The 17,656-nt window shown below is 42.2% G+C and overlaps 1 protein-coding gene across 1 annotated transcript in view; it reads left to right on the plus strand.

Moving 5' to 3' along the window:
• LOC144753792 (lectin-like) overlaps nucleotides 1-17,656 on the plus strand; it is a 348,088-nt gene that overhangs the window by 266,110 nt on the left and 64,322 nt on the right. The gene's annotated exons all lie outside the window — the stretch shown is intronic.

Raw genomic sequence — 17,656 nt, forward strand, 5'->3', positions numbered from 1 at the left:
CAAGCAGATTGACTCCCTATGTCACCGCACGCCCTTTGAGGTCTTCTTAAGCAAATCTTTTAAAACCCACACCGTTTTGATGTAAAACAAAGGGAGTGAGATCAGTAGCTGATCTTGGGGTAAAAACATGGAATACTCTTCCCTGTCATCTCAGGTTCATTCACTCAGAACCTTCCTTCAGAAAGTCATTGTAAACCTTGATTTTTGGAGCCACGGATTCTCTCTGCTTCTCTCTTATTTAATTTACGCGTAGTTATGATGATAGCATCCACCTGAGCCCACAACCACATTCTGCACAGTGCCAAGATACTCCTGAGATTGTAAGTTGCACTTTATATATATTATATATACATACATACATCCATACATACATACATACATACATACATTTATATATTTTGACACTGATCCATTTCACTGCTTATATATTTTTAGGCCTGTCAGTAATTTTAATTACACCAAATTAATCAGAGAAATTTCAGTAATTCTGCAATAACTATGATTATAGCTTACTTACTCCCTCTAGAATTCCACAGTGATATCACATTTAGCGAGCATGACACACTGCTTGTGCTGCTGTATATGCCCTTGTTCTGTGGCACCTAGTGCTTTTCTTCTTGGGCAAAATGTATGGATGAATCTCCGCGTGAACATCATGAATGCGCTTGATTCATATAATCCTGGTACATGCACTGCAGTTATCTGCGCCTAACAGCTCTTTTCAGTACCCTCGCACTTACATTACGTGGTTAACACTCCACATTCCAACCCATGACATAGGTAGGATTCCAACCCATTAATTGCATTACTAAACATCTTCCCTTTTCCCAAAAACAAAATAAAATAAAGATAAATGCCAGAACTTTACAACACACTCAAATTGCATATATAATTTCCTTTAGATGTATAAATTCCTTACCAGCGGTGGCTGCTATTTACCAAGGGTGGCAGGGTGGTAGAAGTGGGAGGGGGGCTTGTAAATGAAAATTAATCAGTTAAAAAAACACTAACCTTCAGGCCGGCCGTTCACCTCCCAGTCTGCTAGCGGCCCTTCTTTTGCTCCTCGGAAGAAGGAAGAACCCAGACTCCTGACTCTCCTAGCCAATGTGATAGGTCTGACTGCCATGGTTTGGCACTCAGACGGGGAATGGTGGCCTGAGAATGTTCTGTACCCAAGCTGTAATGTAGCCAGGGTGCAGAATATGAAATGTGCAGAGCATGCAAAGTGCACATACCTGATTAGCTGGCCCAAGAGGAATGGCCAAACAGTTAGGTGCACTTTAGAGTGGAGCAACCACTCCTCCTCCTAATGCTGGTTATTATCATTTTAGTTTTCCTTTAACTACTACTTGCAGAGCAGAGGAGTAACGCTCCTCTGCGTTAGCGGAGGACCCGCAACTGTTCCTTATACACATATGTAATCATTCAACATTGCAGGTTTCCTCAGAACACTACAACACCTGTTAGTCCTACATTCAGCTTACTTATTCCTTCCACCATGAGAAGACAAACCCGCATAATTAGGTGTGGAAACACATCCTTTGTTAGGCATGGGAATAACTTCTCTGGTCATTGAACCTCCCCCATCCTCAGTAACCTTTTTTCCTCACCTTCCTTTTTGTATACAGAAAAGGAACTCATATGTCTTACCTTTCTGTTGCTCAATAAAGCAGCATTACAAAATATTTTCTCCACCTGAGGTCTTGAATATCTATTCTACCCACTTCTTAAAACTCCAGTTCCTTTTTACTTTCACAGTATCACCTATTTGCAAATTAACAGGTTTACAACCATAACAAATTGCAGCAAAGGTGCACCACAAAACACAAAACAGTAAGTGCAAACAATATCTGAGCAAAATAACAAGATATTCCTCAGAAATGTTGAAGTTCTTCTTTGAATCTTTATTTTCAAGAGGCAATAAAACACATACAGCCGACGCGTTTCGTCCCAACACGACGTCGCTACGGGTGTGTCAGCAGGTCGAGGGCTGTGGATGGGTGCCGGTCGTTTTATCAAGAACGGCCTACTGGGACACAGTGCCCACTCCCTCTTCCATTGGACCATTAGGACCTTTAGTCCAACACCAGTTCTAACCTTGACTCAGCATACGGACTGAGCATTCATTAAGAGCAAGGTGACACGAATCTCCACACTTTCGAAAAAGAACTCCATTGACACTTCTTCCTCTGCTAACCACTAATAAATTCATATTAAACTAATCAACCTTCGATAAAACAACTATAGAACAGGATTATATTAGCCGGGAAGGTGACCCCTGGACCCCGTTTCCTCATTTGTTCGCCCACATATGCGACGTCCAACTGATCTAAAGCCCTGAAGAAGTCCCAGTTTGGGACGAAACGCGTCGGCTGTATGTGTTTTATTGCCTCTTGAAAATAAAGATTCAAAGAAGAACTTCAACATTTCTGAGGAATATCTTGTTATTTTGCTCAGATATTGTTTGCACTTACTGTTTTGTGTTTTGTGGTGCACCTTTGCTGCAATTTGTTCTGAATCAAAATTCCCTAGGGAATAGGCACGGTGATGATGGGTGCCATTCAGTGTGCACACAACCCCCTTGATTAAACTTAAGGGTTAAGATACCTCACGGGGGATAGTTAGTCAGGTGCTTACTCTAGGCAGGGTCCATCATTTATTCAGTGTTTTTTCTAAGGTTTACAACCATACTTGACATCATAACATTTCTTGTAAACTTGCTTTGCCTCATTGACTCTTCCTTACAAAACCTCTAGATCCCATGCCACTCTTTAGTTTTTGGCGTCAAACCGATACTTTCTTTAGAAAATACCATCCTGCCTCTCATTAATTCAAAAGGACTATGTCCAGTTTAGGTGCACAGTGCTATCCTTACCACCCAGCTTGTTGCATAACAATTACATTTTTCATTCAATACCATTATTTTTTGCCAACTGTATAGCCCACTTGATCACTCTTTTAAACATTTCTAATGTACCATTCCCCACTGAGTAGTAGGTTTAAGTAGTAAAGTGTTTAATGCCATTTCGCTTTAGGAATTCCTCAAATACCCCACCAACCAATTGCACCACATTATCAGTAGTGCAAGATTTGGGTATTCCATCTTTCTGAAAAACCGTGTCTAGGACAATAATAACCATTGCAAAATCGACATTCTCCACAATTTCTACTTCCTGACATTTTGAAAAATAGTTGACTGCTATGATAAGATTTTTGTACCGCTCCATCCAAAATCAGTCCCGTTATGTCTACTCCAACTTTCTCCCACAGCATCTCTGGAACGTTGACCGAACATGAAGGCAGTCTAAGTATAACTTGACATTAATAAGAATTCACACAAAATATGATATCCATTATTTTTCTTTCCATGGCTAATCCCATTCCCGGCCACAGGTACAATTTCTTCTTGCAGTTCTTTGCCTTGGCAATACCCAAATGCCTTTTATGTTAAGGGTCCACAATCCTGGACAGCAGATTTTTGGGTGTTATGTCCCTGCCACTTCTTGGTACCTTGTAATGCTCTATAGACAGTTCCTGTTTTAATTTCCAAAATCCCATTAGGTCATTTTGCACAATATTCTTTCCAGGCCACCCTTCTAAAATATTTGCCTTTACATCAGTTAAGATGGAATCTTCATCATAAGCCTTCCACCCTTCTTGAGGTGCAATAACATCCACAATTTCTCCTACATTAGCCACACTATACTATTCAATATCATATCTTGGCACATCTGTCCCAGTAAGTGTTAACCTGCTTAAGAAATCTGCAACCTTTTTCCTACCCCCTGCATATACTGTACACTATGCTTAAAATCGAGCAATTTTACTGACAATCTTGCCAAACTGGGAGATGCCGCATACAACCCTTTTGTGAACAGTACTTTAGTAAGGGGCTTATAGTCGCTTCTCAACACCACATGACTTCCTTAAATTAATGGCCTCTGGTGTTCCAATCCCCACACACAGGCTAAAGCTTCCCACTCGATCACTGAATATCTTTCTTCAGTGTCTGGTAATGAACATGAAGCGAAAGCCACTACACAGTCTTCACCATTTTCATTCAATTGGGTGAGCACCACCCCTATGCCCTTGAATCTTGCATTAGTGATGACTATGTACTTTAACGTGGGATCAAAACCTTGTAATTTCACTGCCATGCACATTACAAGTTTTACTGCTCCAAATTTTTGCTGACACTGCCCCGTCCTCTCAAACTTATTGTTGTTTTGAGGCGTTGCCTAATGTATATTGTATTAAAGAAATTCTCCAGGAACTTTGAATAAAACTCTACAAGCCAAGGAAGGTTCTTCATACGCCTTACAGTTAGTTACAGGAGACTTCACTACAACTTCTAGCAACTCCTTCTTTAGCCTAGTTTCCTCAACAGGCACTTCATGCCCTAGGTACTTCACACTTTGTTTGGTGAATTTATACTATTTAATTTCAGCGGTAAGCCTTTTGGATCTCAAAATGTCCGTAAATGTCTTATCATGGTCATATTTGGTTTTTCCCATAATCAAATGTTGTCCTGAAAAAACATTACCTTATTCGCATCCTTAGATAACTCAAACATAATATGCTGTATAAGTACTGTTGCAGATGCTAATCCGAATGGAACTCTCACAAACCTAAAACACCCAAATGGAGTGATGAATGTAGTAAACCACCTACTATTCTGGTATATTGGGACCTGGTGATAGGCAACCGTAAGGTCTATGATCGCAAACCATCTAACTCCCTTAGTGACTCAAAGGTATGGTTCTTATCTTGGGCAATGGAAACTGGTCCATAAATATATTCCTGTTAAGGTCTCTCATATCAGCACACAACCTGAGTTTCCCAATAGCCTTTCTGGCAATTACTAATGGTGATATCCATTCTGACACATCAACTCTCTCTATAACACCACAAAATCTCTTTAATTCTTTCTTTACCTCCCCCCTCAAGGCTAAAGGTATATTTCTTAATTTGTAGATATGAGGGACAGTCTTGCTTTTACGTATGATTTTATGCTGGAACCCTCTTAATTCTCCAGTCTTATCTGATCATACTTTGGGATTCTTCCCCAAGAACTCATGTTCCAGCCCTGCATCTGGTTGCACCACTAAGACTGGGTCTGGAATGGTCGGCACTAGTACAATTCACAATTCTCCTTGATCCCACCGGCCCAATATTGATGGTCTCAAGACCACAGCAAACAATTTGCACTTCGCCTCCCTATTTTTAGATTTGAAAAGTAACTCACTCAGTCCAACCATTTAAATGTCCTCTCCCGTGGCTGTTTTTCGGACACTTCTCGGTGAGGTCTAAGACATTCAGCAACGTTGGAATTAATTTCTCCTGCCATACTCTTTAATTTACTATGGTATAAGGTGAACCTGAATCCGCTGTAACAGTTATAGTCACATTGAGGTTTTTTCTTCTGTTGTTCAGCAACAACTAGCAGTTTGTCATCAACACTCAAAACGCACATATTTACATTTTCCTCAACTGACCCCTCCGATCCTGTGGTAGAAACGTGCGCAAGAAGAGTCACACCTTTGCCATTTTAGCTTCCTGCACAGAAGTACCCAACTATTCCAAAAACTGAACACCTTTGATTCCTTGCAGGGCATCTCCTACCATTAGCCAAATGCCCTATGTTACCACACTTAAAGCACCTAAATGTTGTGTGCTCCATGCAATTCAGAACCTTCGCTTCTTTCACTTCAGGTTTATAAGTATTCTTAGTCATCTTTTCAGGATGTACATTTGCAACCACACCTTTTATCACTATCCTCACTAGTTTTCTCTACTTTTCCTGGAATAGCAGTTTTGGCACATCTGCCAGTCAACTCTGCTTTTTTTCTTACCACTCAACCACTTCTTGGAGTGACAATTCCCCCATACACAACAATTTGTCGTGGATGTTCAAATTTGCAGCATGCATATCGATCATGTCACATATTACCTCATAATGTAAATTTGAAAACCTACATGTTAATACTAATTTCTTTAATGTGCCAATATAATCTTTAAGAGGCTTATCCTTCTCTTGCTTCTTATGTGAAAACTTGTACCCATCACCTGAAACACATTACCATACATGTCTAAGTCTTTTGATGCATGCTTGTAAATGTCACTCTGTTCATGAGGCCTGAATTTCTTCTGAATACGATTATAAATCATTAGGCCACCAGCTTCCAAACAATGTAGCAAAATGTACTTCTACTTCTCTGATGATAATTCTTCTTCATCCTTAAAGGTGAATGTATCATTACTAAAGTACTCCTCTTAGTCATTTCATTGTAAAACTGGTTCTCCTTTAGCTGTCAGAAATGCTTGTAGTGGTGATAAATTCCACATGTAAACTGAAGCTATATTAGCACACTCTTATGTACACAATAAAAGCCTCAGAATGAGTGTAATGTGACTTGTCACTGTGATCTTCCCCCAAAGCAGGCCTTTGCTTTGAAAGAAGTGTGCCTGTCATTGAGGAAATATAGCATGGATATAGCAGACACTGTAAACTCCCCCAAACAGGTCTTTACCTTGAAAGAAGCATGCCTGTCGCTGAAAAAATATACTTGATGTAACTGACACCCTTCACACTGCTGACATGTCAGCTGTAAAGTGCGCCATATGCCAGTCACTGTAATCTCCCCCACAGACTCTGGACAGGCTCTTACTAGAAGAAGAAGCATGCTCATCACTGAAATAGTCGGAAGGAGCAGCTGGTACGATTCTCCTCCTGATGTGCAGGTGATGATCGGGCCACCCAGTACACTTGAATAGGAATAACCCCACTAGATAGACTCTGATGTAATTGGATGTCTCTTTCAACAGTTGATAGGGCATGCATACACATATGCGCACATGCAAACGCTTGAACAGCTGATAGGACTTGACTGAGCACACACGTGCTGTGCGTCTCAAGCTGCCTGCTTCATTTGTTGGGACAGCTATCTTCCCAACACACCTGTCCACACGCAGGTAAAGGCAATAACAGAAGGCTGATTGCCGAAATATTTAATTTTACCTCAAGAAATACTGACTTCTCTGGAGCGTGGAGCTAGGAGGTGTGAGCAGCTTTGATCACCTTAGACCTCAAAAATCACCTCATAAAGCACTCTGGAGTGCGGTATCAATGAAACTGCCAAAGTACAACTGGTAACAAGTGTGTTCCTTGGACCAGGACTATGTGGTAACTTGTCACCAAATCTGTAAGGACGACTCCCCACACGAATATCAAGAAGTGCGTTTTATTCTGCACCACAATTGCTTTCACCTCTGAACAGCTTTTGTCTGTCCCCTCGTACTTACATTTCAATGTTAACACTCCACATTCCAACCTAACATATATCAATCAGGGGTTTGTGAAGCACAATACTCCCTGCGAGGGTCTCAAGGTGCTGGGGGGGTATTTGTGCAGCTTTGTCTCATCTGATGAGCTAGGTCTTGAGGTTTTTCCTGAAAACTTGCAGAGTGGGGTCTTGTCTGATGCTGAGTGGGAGTCCCTTCCCGGTCTTGGATGCGACGTAGGAGAAGGATTACCCTCTCGCTCTGCGGATGCATTGTATTTCTACTAGGGCAAGATCAGCAGATCAGAAGCTTCTATTGGGTGCTTTGAAGGAGATATTTTTGTTTGGGTACTGGGGTCCAATGTTGTGGAGGGATGTGTAGGCGTGAAGGTCACTCTCTTTTTGATGGGGAGCCAGTGGAGTTCTCGTTGGTGTTGGATGATGTTGTGTTGTCGTGGGATGCCGAGAACCATTCTAGATGCGGCTTTCTGGATTATCTGGAGTTTGAGGATTAGAAATATGCTTATTCCGTCGTAGAGGGCGTTCCCATAGTCCAGTCTGCTGGTTATGAGTGCATGGCTGATGATCCTTCTGGATTCGGTGGCATCCATTTGACGGTCTTGCGCAGGATGCAGATGGTGTTGCGTAGGATGCGGAGGCTGCAGGTTGGATTCCAACACATTACTAGCATCACTGCAAAAATTCATCTTTCGGTTAATTTTGGTTGTAAGGAGGCAATTTTGCCCTAAAATATAGCGCTAAATGCAGAATTACCCTTCTCGTCTAATTCTGCAAAATCTTGCAGAATTTTTAGATAATTCAGTTTCATTACGCTAAACTCCGACTTACTTTCTCACAATCCTGGTCATGTTTATTTTTCAGTGACTTGACTTGACAGTGACTAGTCACTTGAATATCATGGGGCATGGCAGTGATGCAGTTTGAACTGATCACCTGCAAAAAAAATCACAATTGCAAACAACATGCACATAACCTTTTGTCCTTTGTGGAATATTAGTCACATTGTGAAACCATCAGAACAATACTTACACAAACAATTCAATTTCTTGGTTCCAGTCTTGCAAGCAGGATATTGGCTGTGCTACATAAGATATGGGTTATTACTAGATATATCACCAACCCATATTTTGGCAACCACACATGCAAGTGATTTGAAAACTGCAGAGATCAGTATTCTTAATATTTTGTAAAATTAATGACAATTACAAAAATCTGTGACGTAGCTGAGAAACCGTGGGTTCCAAAACAAAAAACACAGATTCTTTGTGAGAAGATTTGGCCAGTGCTATATGTAAATGTGTAAATGTAGGTGTACTTATATAGCGCAAACCTGTCACCCAAAGGGCATCCTGGCGCTTGCTTAGGGAACCCGTCCTGGTATTCCCCTGTGAGAAAACCCCGGCAGGGTGTCCACAGGGTGAAAGCCAGGCATCCCGCCACGAGGGGCCGTAGTGGAGATTAAGCAAGCTATTGCCCAGAGTCGCAGAGTGTGACCCCGTGAGTCGAGTAGGCACCGGAGCGAGAATTGTCGAGACCGTGGAATTTATGAGACCGAGACGCGCTGAGGCGGGGAATCGAACCCTGGTCCATGGTCGATCTCAGCTTCCGGGTCTGCCGCCTTTAACCACTGAGCCACGCTTCTCCACTATACTCTCGGGGAATCTGGTAACAGCCTGTGGCACCGCTAATTTGTTTGTAGTGTCGGACTGACCCATTGGGCAATCAAGACAGTGCCGGAGGGGCTGGTCAGATAGGTCTAAATGTGGCCCAGATTTTTGAGGATTGTGGTGTGGTAGGCTGGTTCATACTTTTGATTTAACTAATAGTACCACTAATATTTCCTTTAACATGCACAAATGCATGCAGTCTCCCATACCTTGCAAACCATCTATGCAACATGTCATTTCCAATTCAAAACAGCCCAAATGTAGCCAACTTTTCTATCTATCTGATTCACTAATGAGGGCCACTTGTATTTGATGTCAAGGCCTATAGTCTGTCTCAGTTTAACCCTGCTCTATTTAATTACTCTTAATGCATGTAGAAACAGTTTTTGATAATACAAGCTTCTTCTGATCACTCTCAGGATACCTGTTAACAGCCTAAGGCAATCCAGACGTGTGCTACTAACTCTCAGATCACCTACTAGTAGCATATGGTACTGGAGCCTTGTGAAGCTCACGCTCAGCAAATAGGTTTTGATTTTAACATGCAAATAGAAGCAAAGATGATTTGTGCATACCTTTGCATGAGTTAGCTCACTGAAATCAGTCAAACGAGCTAGTCATTTTGCTTATTAAATGTCTTGATGTTTGTGTACCATCATTTTTTTAAATTTGAAGACAAACAAAATAGAGAGAACAGAAATCTACCCATCCTATAATTCAGCTAGTACACTGTAAATTTACAACCTGGGCATGGTGTTTCGAGTACTGGATATGAGACAATATCATCTTTCCAACCCCTTTCTGAATTATACAAGGCTTTAGATCAATTGCAGATCCAGATTGTGTGACTTACAAGTCAGTTTGCATGGAAGCACAAATTCTGAAATGTTGTTATCAGCTGCATGCTGTTGACCTAGTACTAATCAAATGGTTATCTTAAAAATACATTGTCTCCACTGGCCAAAAGAAGCGAGGCTCACTCACTAGTTATTTGGTATGGATCTATTGGGGTGAAGCGGACTGTGAAGGAACAAGCAAATTACTTATATTTGGCTTGAATCATGAAGAGCTACATTTATAGAAATGTTGTGAGTACAGAGTTTTTTGTATAAACCTGAGTGCAAAGGTAATTACTTACAACCACCACATGAATGGTGCTGTGTGGTACAGATTTGCTAAGATCCATTTATGAAACGTTTCAGCGCTCTGTCCATCATATTCGTGTGTTTGCTTTGTTTATCCTAAGTTAGCAGGGTATGCCCAGACTTGGGTCCCCTGCTCACTTTGCCACCAGATTAATGCCAGCCCAGCTGATGAGGGGTGTTACCCCAAAACCAGTCCCAGGATGCTTGTTTATGGTCCATCGAAGACCTGGCTTGGCATTTCAGGCTGGACTGTTCCCATAAGGAACAGGGTTCAGACTGATTTGCATATGGTTGGGTCTGAGCTGAGGTGTCGAAGTGAACAAAAAAACAATGATAGATTCAACTCAGATCTGTGAATGGGGATGAGTGTCTAACATGTTTCAGCGCTCTGTCCATCATCTCCTTGTGTTTGCTTTGTTCACTCTAAGTTGGCAGAGTATGCCCAGATGTGGGTCTCTTGCTCACTTTGCCACTGAATTTAAGTTAGCCTGGCTGATGAGGGGTGTTACACCGAAACCGGTCCCTGGATTGTTTTTCCGTGACAAGGAAGACCTGACTTGGCAGATGGGGCTGGACGGTTCCCATGAGGAAGAGGGTCAAAGCTGATTTGCATATGACTGGGTCTGAACTGGGTGTGGCAAAGAGAGCACATGAAGGATGATAAATTCAACCCAGATCTGTCACGGGGTATATGAGTGTCTAATAAGTTTTAGTCCTCTGTCCATCATCTGCTTGTATTTTATGACTTTTGTTTCAGGCCATATTTGTGTTTGTTATGGGAATATTCATATAAATACCTTCAGGATTTACTTCACATGTTGCCAATGGCTGTCATTGCATGCAAACTAACCCAGGGCGGAGCTGGCAGAGTGCCATACATGTACTAAGGGCAGAGAAGTCAATTCCAGTTATTGTGCATCCTGTTGCAGGCTTAAGTTACTGTGACAGGCCCACATCATCATAAAGTGCATGCTCTGAGAGTGACAGTTCACAAAGGGTAAGCCTCTCCCTTTGTCCTTTGCCCTTAATTCTCTTACATCGGATAATGGGGTTGGCTATTTCCTCGGGGGATTCTTGGCTATACACCTAAATACATGCTAGATACATTTAGATACATTTAGTTAGGCCTTCGTCGTTTAATCGGAGAAGAACAGACCTTGGTGTTCTCAAACTTGACCTCATCCAGTTTCCTAGTTTGTCACAGGATCACGTCTGAGTCATATTGTTCTAATTTTGTCTTCATGAATAATGCTGTGCTCTATGATATGTTATTATATGATATAACCAAACTCATTTACTGTAAAGCGCTCTGATACCTGCAAGGGTCTTGTACGCGCTCTATAAAACGTTCAAAATGAATAAATAAAAATAAAATAAGTAAAGATGACCAGTCAAACTCTGGCGCCAATAGCTGGCTTCCTGCCTGGCACACAGTGCACTCTTTCAATGGTGAAGAACGGGGAGAACGTGGCATATGGTAATATGGTCCTGAGCCATTGCTCAAAGAAGGTTACTGCATCCTTACCTTCCGCTCCTTCCGGCAGCCCAATCAGCCGTATGGTATACCTCCAGGAGCGGCCTTCTGCATCCTCCACCCGCTCTTTGAGGAATCTTATTCTGACCGCATGCGCATTTTGTTGCTTTTCCTGAAATTCTGTGGCTGGCTTCAGTTCTGCTATGTCGTGCTCCACAGCAGTAACACATTCCTTTAGTTTCCAGTGGTCAGCATACAACAGTGTAAGGTCTAAAACAACGTTATCCTATTTATCTTCCACAACTCTCTAGATTGCTCTATTGCATTCAGGATAGCATCAAATCAATATTCCGGGGGCTGCGTTTGGTCTGCTTTGTTTGGGACAGCAGCCTGTGAGGAGACCCTTGATCCAGTTCCTTTGGTACATCCATCAGATCAACAGATTCTTCCTACTCACTGCTGGAATCTTGGTGCGCTGAGCAGGGAAGGTCGACATGCTACTTTCAGGCGCGTGGGACACCCTGTTAGTGCTGTGGACTAGGGCACAATCTCCAATGGCATCAGGTATAGCTCAGGGTTTTGTAAATACAATAGTGTAGGCGCCTCTAGACCTGTGATGCATTTTCCCTGTCTGTCTGATTGGCTTTATGCATAGGTCCACCACCTTCAGACTGCCCCGGCTCCAATGAACCTTTGCCGCAATTCAGTGCCGCAGAGCCACTCATCAGCTATCTAAAGGCACTTTGCTGCTCCCCAGCACACCCCTTCTGTCTATCAAAGGAGTGCGGGCATCTCCACAGACCAAACGTCTCTGCGCATCCTCCAGGGGCCACCAGCTGCAGTCGCATTCACTCACGCCTCCCCTTGCAGAGTATGCTCCGTCAACCACCTCTTGTCTCCACTCCCGCTCCGGCAGCTTGTCTGAGCATTAACCAAGCCTCTGTCAAGCACCTTAATCATTGCCCCAGCTAAAAGAGAACCCATGTGCACTGGGACCACCACACAGTTCATGTTTTTGTGGCCGACTCCTGTTCCATTAAAGTAGGCCAACACAAGATTCCTTCAGTCACAGGGGCTGTATCCAGCAGCTGGTGACCCCTGCCCTCGCTTCAACCAAGTGCCATTGTGCTCAGCGCATTTTATTCTCCGATCGGTGGTCAGGTAGATCCTTCTGCGCCCCACCACGCTCTGCACTCCAGTCAAACCTGCTGTCCAATCTCCATACAAGGTCGCACCCAGGCCCTGTCCACTCCTCTTTAATCTGTCTCTGGCCACCGGCACTCTCCCATGCTACTGGCAAAAATATTGCATGGCCCATCACCAACCTACACACCCGTCCTCTGCCCGCTGTCTCGTCAACGTCTTTACAGCCGTTTTCTTCACCGCGGGACCAGGCCAGTCCGATGCTTGTCAACTGCCTGGGCCATGACTGAATTCCTTGTAGGCAGCACTGCCTACCTCTCCTGTCTTCTGGGAGTGTTGATCTCGGCCTCTGACATGCTCCTCACCGGTAACTGGCAATGCAGCGCCAGCAGCAATCCTGCCTCTACAATCTTCTCCGGCCGTAGCTACACGCTGGATGCCTCTCAGGCCCAACTAGGACTTTGCCCTTCTGGCCTCGTACATCGCTCGGCTTTGGTGCCCCCACAAGCATTTTCACAGCACGTTCAGAGCTTCCGCAGGCACCCGGGGTTTCACCAGGCCTTCGGTCTCGGCGCCGTGAGAGGAAAATCCGATTATAGCAGAGAAATATGCTGAATTAAGGGGATAGATGGTGGAGCGAGATCAATACGCATCCGCCATGCTGCCCCTGCAGGCCACGCCCCCGTAAGATAGTGGGGTTTACAGTGTCACTGTGAGCTAGTTGGTCTACTGACTAACATATCCTTTGGGGTGTCTGAAATCAGTCTGGACACCAATCCCTTAGTTTATGTTGTCTAAACGCGCAGATCCTATACAGATTTATAGGAACTACACAGTATTTCAGGTGATATCCTGCTTGACCACTCTTTCATGCAGTATTTCTTTTGTGTTAGGATGTGTGGCAAAGCCAGATTATTATATTTTAGTAAATAAGGCTTTACACAAATGGGTGGTGCACAGGGGTTTGAACGGGACTCAATGGTCAACTTTCAGTCCAAAGTAGGTCTCACACCGTGCCTTGCATCTTACTCCCTAGTGATGGGCGCTATTGGAAAATTTCTCTTTTTGCTTGGTCACCCCCATTGGCTGGTATTACTAGTTTTTTAATTGCTCATTTTGGCACTGCTGACAAGTGCCTAGTATATGTCTTCTGAACCATAAAATGTAGTATTTCCAGCATCGAAGGTTAAATATCATTTGTGGACTGTATCACTTAATGTGCCACACACTAGGCCTTATAAGGAAACCATGACTTCAGGCTAATATGTGTAGCCTGACTACTGCAGTTTTTTAACCTGCAGGCAACCTGTCAAAATAACTATTTTTGATGGGAAGTACCCTACCTTCAATATTAAGTAAATCACTCTATCCCACAATGTAAGCTGCCTATGTTTTAAAAGTGGGACAGGTAAGAATATAAAGTTGGATAGTCACCGTCTGCATGCTCCTACAGTGACTAGCCCCTAAAATATAGTTTAACTATATTAGGAGGTAATTGTTTCAATAACAAAAATAAAAATACATTTAAAATGCTTTTGTTGTAACCTTTCTTCTGAATAAGTTACGGTTGTTATATTTATTATAACTCTATAGCTAGAAATTTGATAAATGCACAAGAACAGTGACTTTGAGAAAGTTATATTTTTCCTGTCTGAATTTCCAGTAGACTGGTTTGCATTAGCATTACTGCAGCTGCACCCTTGTAAGTGCTTCCCTTTGATGAGGTATGAAAAATGATCCTAAGCAGAAACCTGGCTCAAGCCTTCTGGCTGGAAAAATTGGATATGAAGTCTATGACTCAACATCTCTCAAGAAGGGCAGTTTAAGGGGCTCAAGAACTCCTTCATCTTGGAAAAGACCAAGGTAAACCTTAACTATTCAAAGTTAAGTATATAATGAAACCTGGGGAAGAGCAGCTTTTTGAACCAACAGTACACTAAACATCTTAGCTAGAGTATATCAGTGGGAGGGAACTTTGGTGTTTGGTGTTGTCAACCAGTTTGGTGTTGTCAACTGGGAGAGGATCGCCCATTATCCTAAACACAACCCGTATTTACCACCAGTGTTCGCCAGAGTCAAAAGGGCTCTTGCATGATGGATTTCACTGAATTTTTTTTTATAAAGTGGAATGTTTAAGTACTTCAAGGAAAATGAACAATAGGGAGTAATTGGTCCTGGTAAATTCTTTCACATTGATTAGGGAGTGTGCAGGTGTCACCCCACCCAATGGCATGTAAATTGTGGCACTTTACCCTGCTCTTCATAAAGAATTTCTAACTGTGGAAGAACAAAAGAGCACTGGACCTGCTGTCTGTGACCTGTGTGGAGACACACTCCCAGTTAAACTGAGAAGTGAACTCCAACTGAGACATCAAAAGAGGCAAAAGGCATTTTTTGTGGAGTGGCCAACAGACCAGTACCAACGGGTCCCAGTCTAGACCATGCTGTTGGCCTCTGTTGAAATAAAGCCTGCTCCCTAAGTGATGACCCTGAGGTCCCGGAATATATATATATTTTGAGATATCCACCAGTCCTACAAACAGCTCTAGGCCTTCAGAGAATTCACTAATATGGCAGATCATCTGAAGGCACTGAAAGTTACCTGAGTGCCACTTAGAAAACATTTGTGCTTTTCAAAATCAAATTCCCAAAGAGTATGTTTGTTTTTGAAAGACAAAAAAGAAATTACCCGGTAACTCTGGGAGGTTTCTTCAAGGGAGGGGCAATAATTTTTAATTCGTTTGAATTCAGGACACCCAGAACTTCCCTGGAGGCCTCAAACTGAAGAAAAGTACATTAGACCTCCCTCACTACATATGGTGGATGGTCTGATGCACCTACATTGAAGGACCCAATTCCATTGGACAATCATTGTAGTATTTCTCTTAGGAGAGTGAGTGGGAGCACCATTGTGAAAAACATGACAGCCCACCACACTCAAAATAGACTGGGCAGGCCATCAGTTTGATCAACAGAGGATTCTGCATCCTGGCCACAAAATCAGTCTTTGGACTTAGAAATATTGTCCAGTATTGTCAAGTAAAGACGCGCAAAGTAGCCACCTGATTAGAGTAATTCAATAGTGGGACATTTTTTTCTTCCAACGCAAATTTTATTACTGAAATGTACAGCTTCAGCAGGACCTCGCCCAAGGGCTATCCAACTTTGAGAGAACTTCATGAGACATAACCTTCAGCTTTCACTTACATAATGAAGTACAAGGGTCTGATTTTGAGTTTGGCGGACAAGGTCCCCTGCCACAAATATAGCAATGCACATTGTCTACCAGACTGAAGGTCTGCCCGTTCTCTTTTGAGTCAGGCAAACCATTAGACCCAGCAGCCTCTGCTGGTAGAAACTTTACACCCACATCTTGCTAAAGTTGTGGTCATTGGTGTCGGAGCGTCAGACCAGCCACCTTATTTAGATTGGACAGTCTGATTTAATTTGTTTCAGTTTTCAACTGCCCAAGTTTCCTTGTTGGTAACGAATAAAAAAACACTAAAAATTACCTAACATCATGGATGTAATTTCCCAGGGTGTCAGGGCCATTAGATGTTTGAGAGTTTGCTTGTATTACATCACCCAGTCCTAAATAGTGTGCGGTTAATGTGACTGTGACCTTACACTTTAGAGGTGGATGGGCCTGGCATGTACTTCCCCTTGGTTGAGCGAGCTGAGGCTCCACCTACTGAAACCCTGTGGTTCACCTGCAATGAAATTATGTGGACACATCAGGTTTGATGTGATATGTGTACTGCCAATTTATAATGTTTCCCCGACTCTGCAAAATGCTAAAGGGCTACCTTAATTTCCTGGTTGAATAGCATAGCTGGCTACTGAGGTGTATTTGCTAATGTCTATCGAAGGTGGATCTATAACAGTGGTAAGATAAGTCATCCTCTTACAGGAGACAGCATTATGTAAAAATAAAGAAACAATAACATAGAAATACAGTAACTAATAATACTGAATACATGAATTCCCTTATAAAGCAAGACAATAATTGAGTAAAAAAATTAAGTAAATAAAAACAATTTTAATTTAAAAAGCAATATAACATTGATAAAAATGGTTACTGTTGAAAATACTGCTAGAAGAAGAGTTAAATGTAGAGCACAGATAAATGTGGAGTTGACAAATCCAAAAAGATTGGTTTTGGGTAGGTGTTAATATTAAGAATACAGATAGATTAGGGAAAGTATTAAGGTGAAGGAAAGGGGTAATGGTAAGGTTTACGGCCAAATATAGATGTCATAGATAAGGATCTGGCTAGGGTTTGGGTAATGGAAGGGATAATGGTAAGTTACGTTTAGAGATGGAGTCATATTTTTAATGTTATGGAATCCTTTATGGTGGATTTTCCTTATGATTAATTCAATGCAAATTACACAATTTGTGGTAATGGTTATAATTTCAATGTTGAATTTTAACATGGCATATGACTAACAAATGAAAAATGGAAAATTGGTGATATTGATTATACTCATCATGATTATCATTATTTTGGATATTCTTTGTTTTCTCATTGATCCATCCGGGACATTCTATTATCATGGATCTAGAGTCAATAATACAGAATGTTACTTATCTGACATCAGATCCTAGCTAGATCATTATATTTGCCAGCTCCTGGAGTAACTTTCACTTTGCAATGTTGACAAGCATATCAGAAGGCTTGAGACTGAGATTTGCTGATTGAGGTGAATGAGGGTGAGCAGCCCAGGTCATTTCACAAAGAAAGCATTTTCTTAGCCATACCCCTGTCCTTACACATATGATCTTGTATTACTCGACTGCTGCTATAATTTGAAAAGTGGAAATTAAATGCAATAGAGGGTGAACATGAATAATTTTGCTTGCACACTTAGAGAAGATCATTCAGATGAAGTATAACTACAGCTACTGATTGGGGGGAGGTCATCT

The sequence above is a fragment of the Lissotriton helveticus genome, chromosome 5_1 (genome assembly GCF_964261635.1).
Source record: "Lissotriton helveticus chromosome 5_1, aLisHel1.1, whole genome shotgun sequence".
NCBI classification, from domain to species: Eukaryota; Metazoa; Chordata; class Amphibia; order Caudata; family Salamandridae; genus Lissotriton; species Lissotriton helveticus.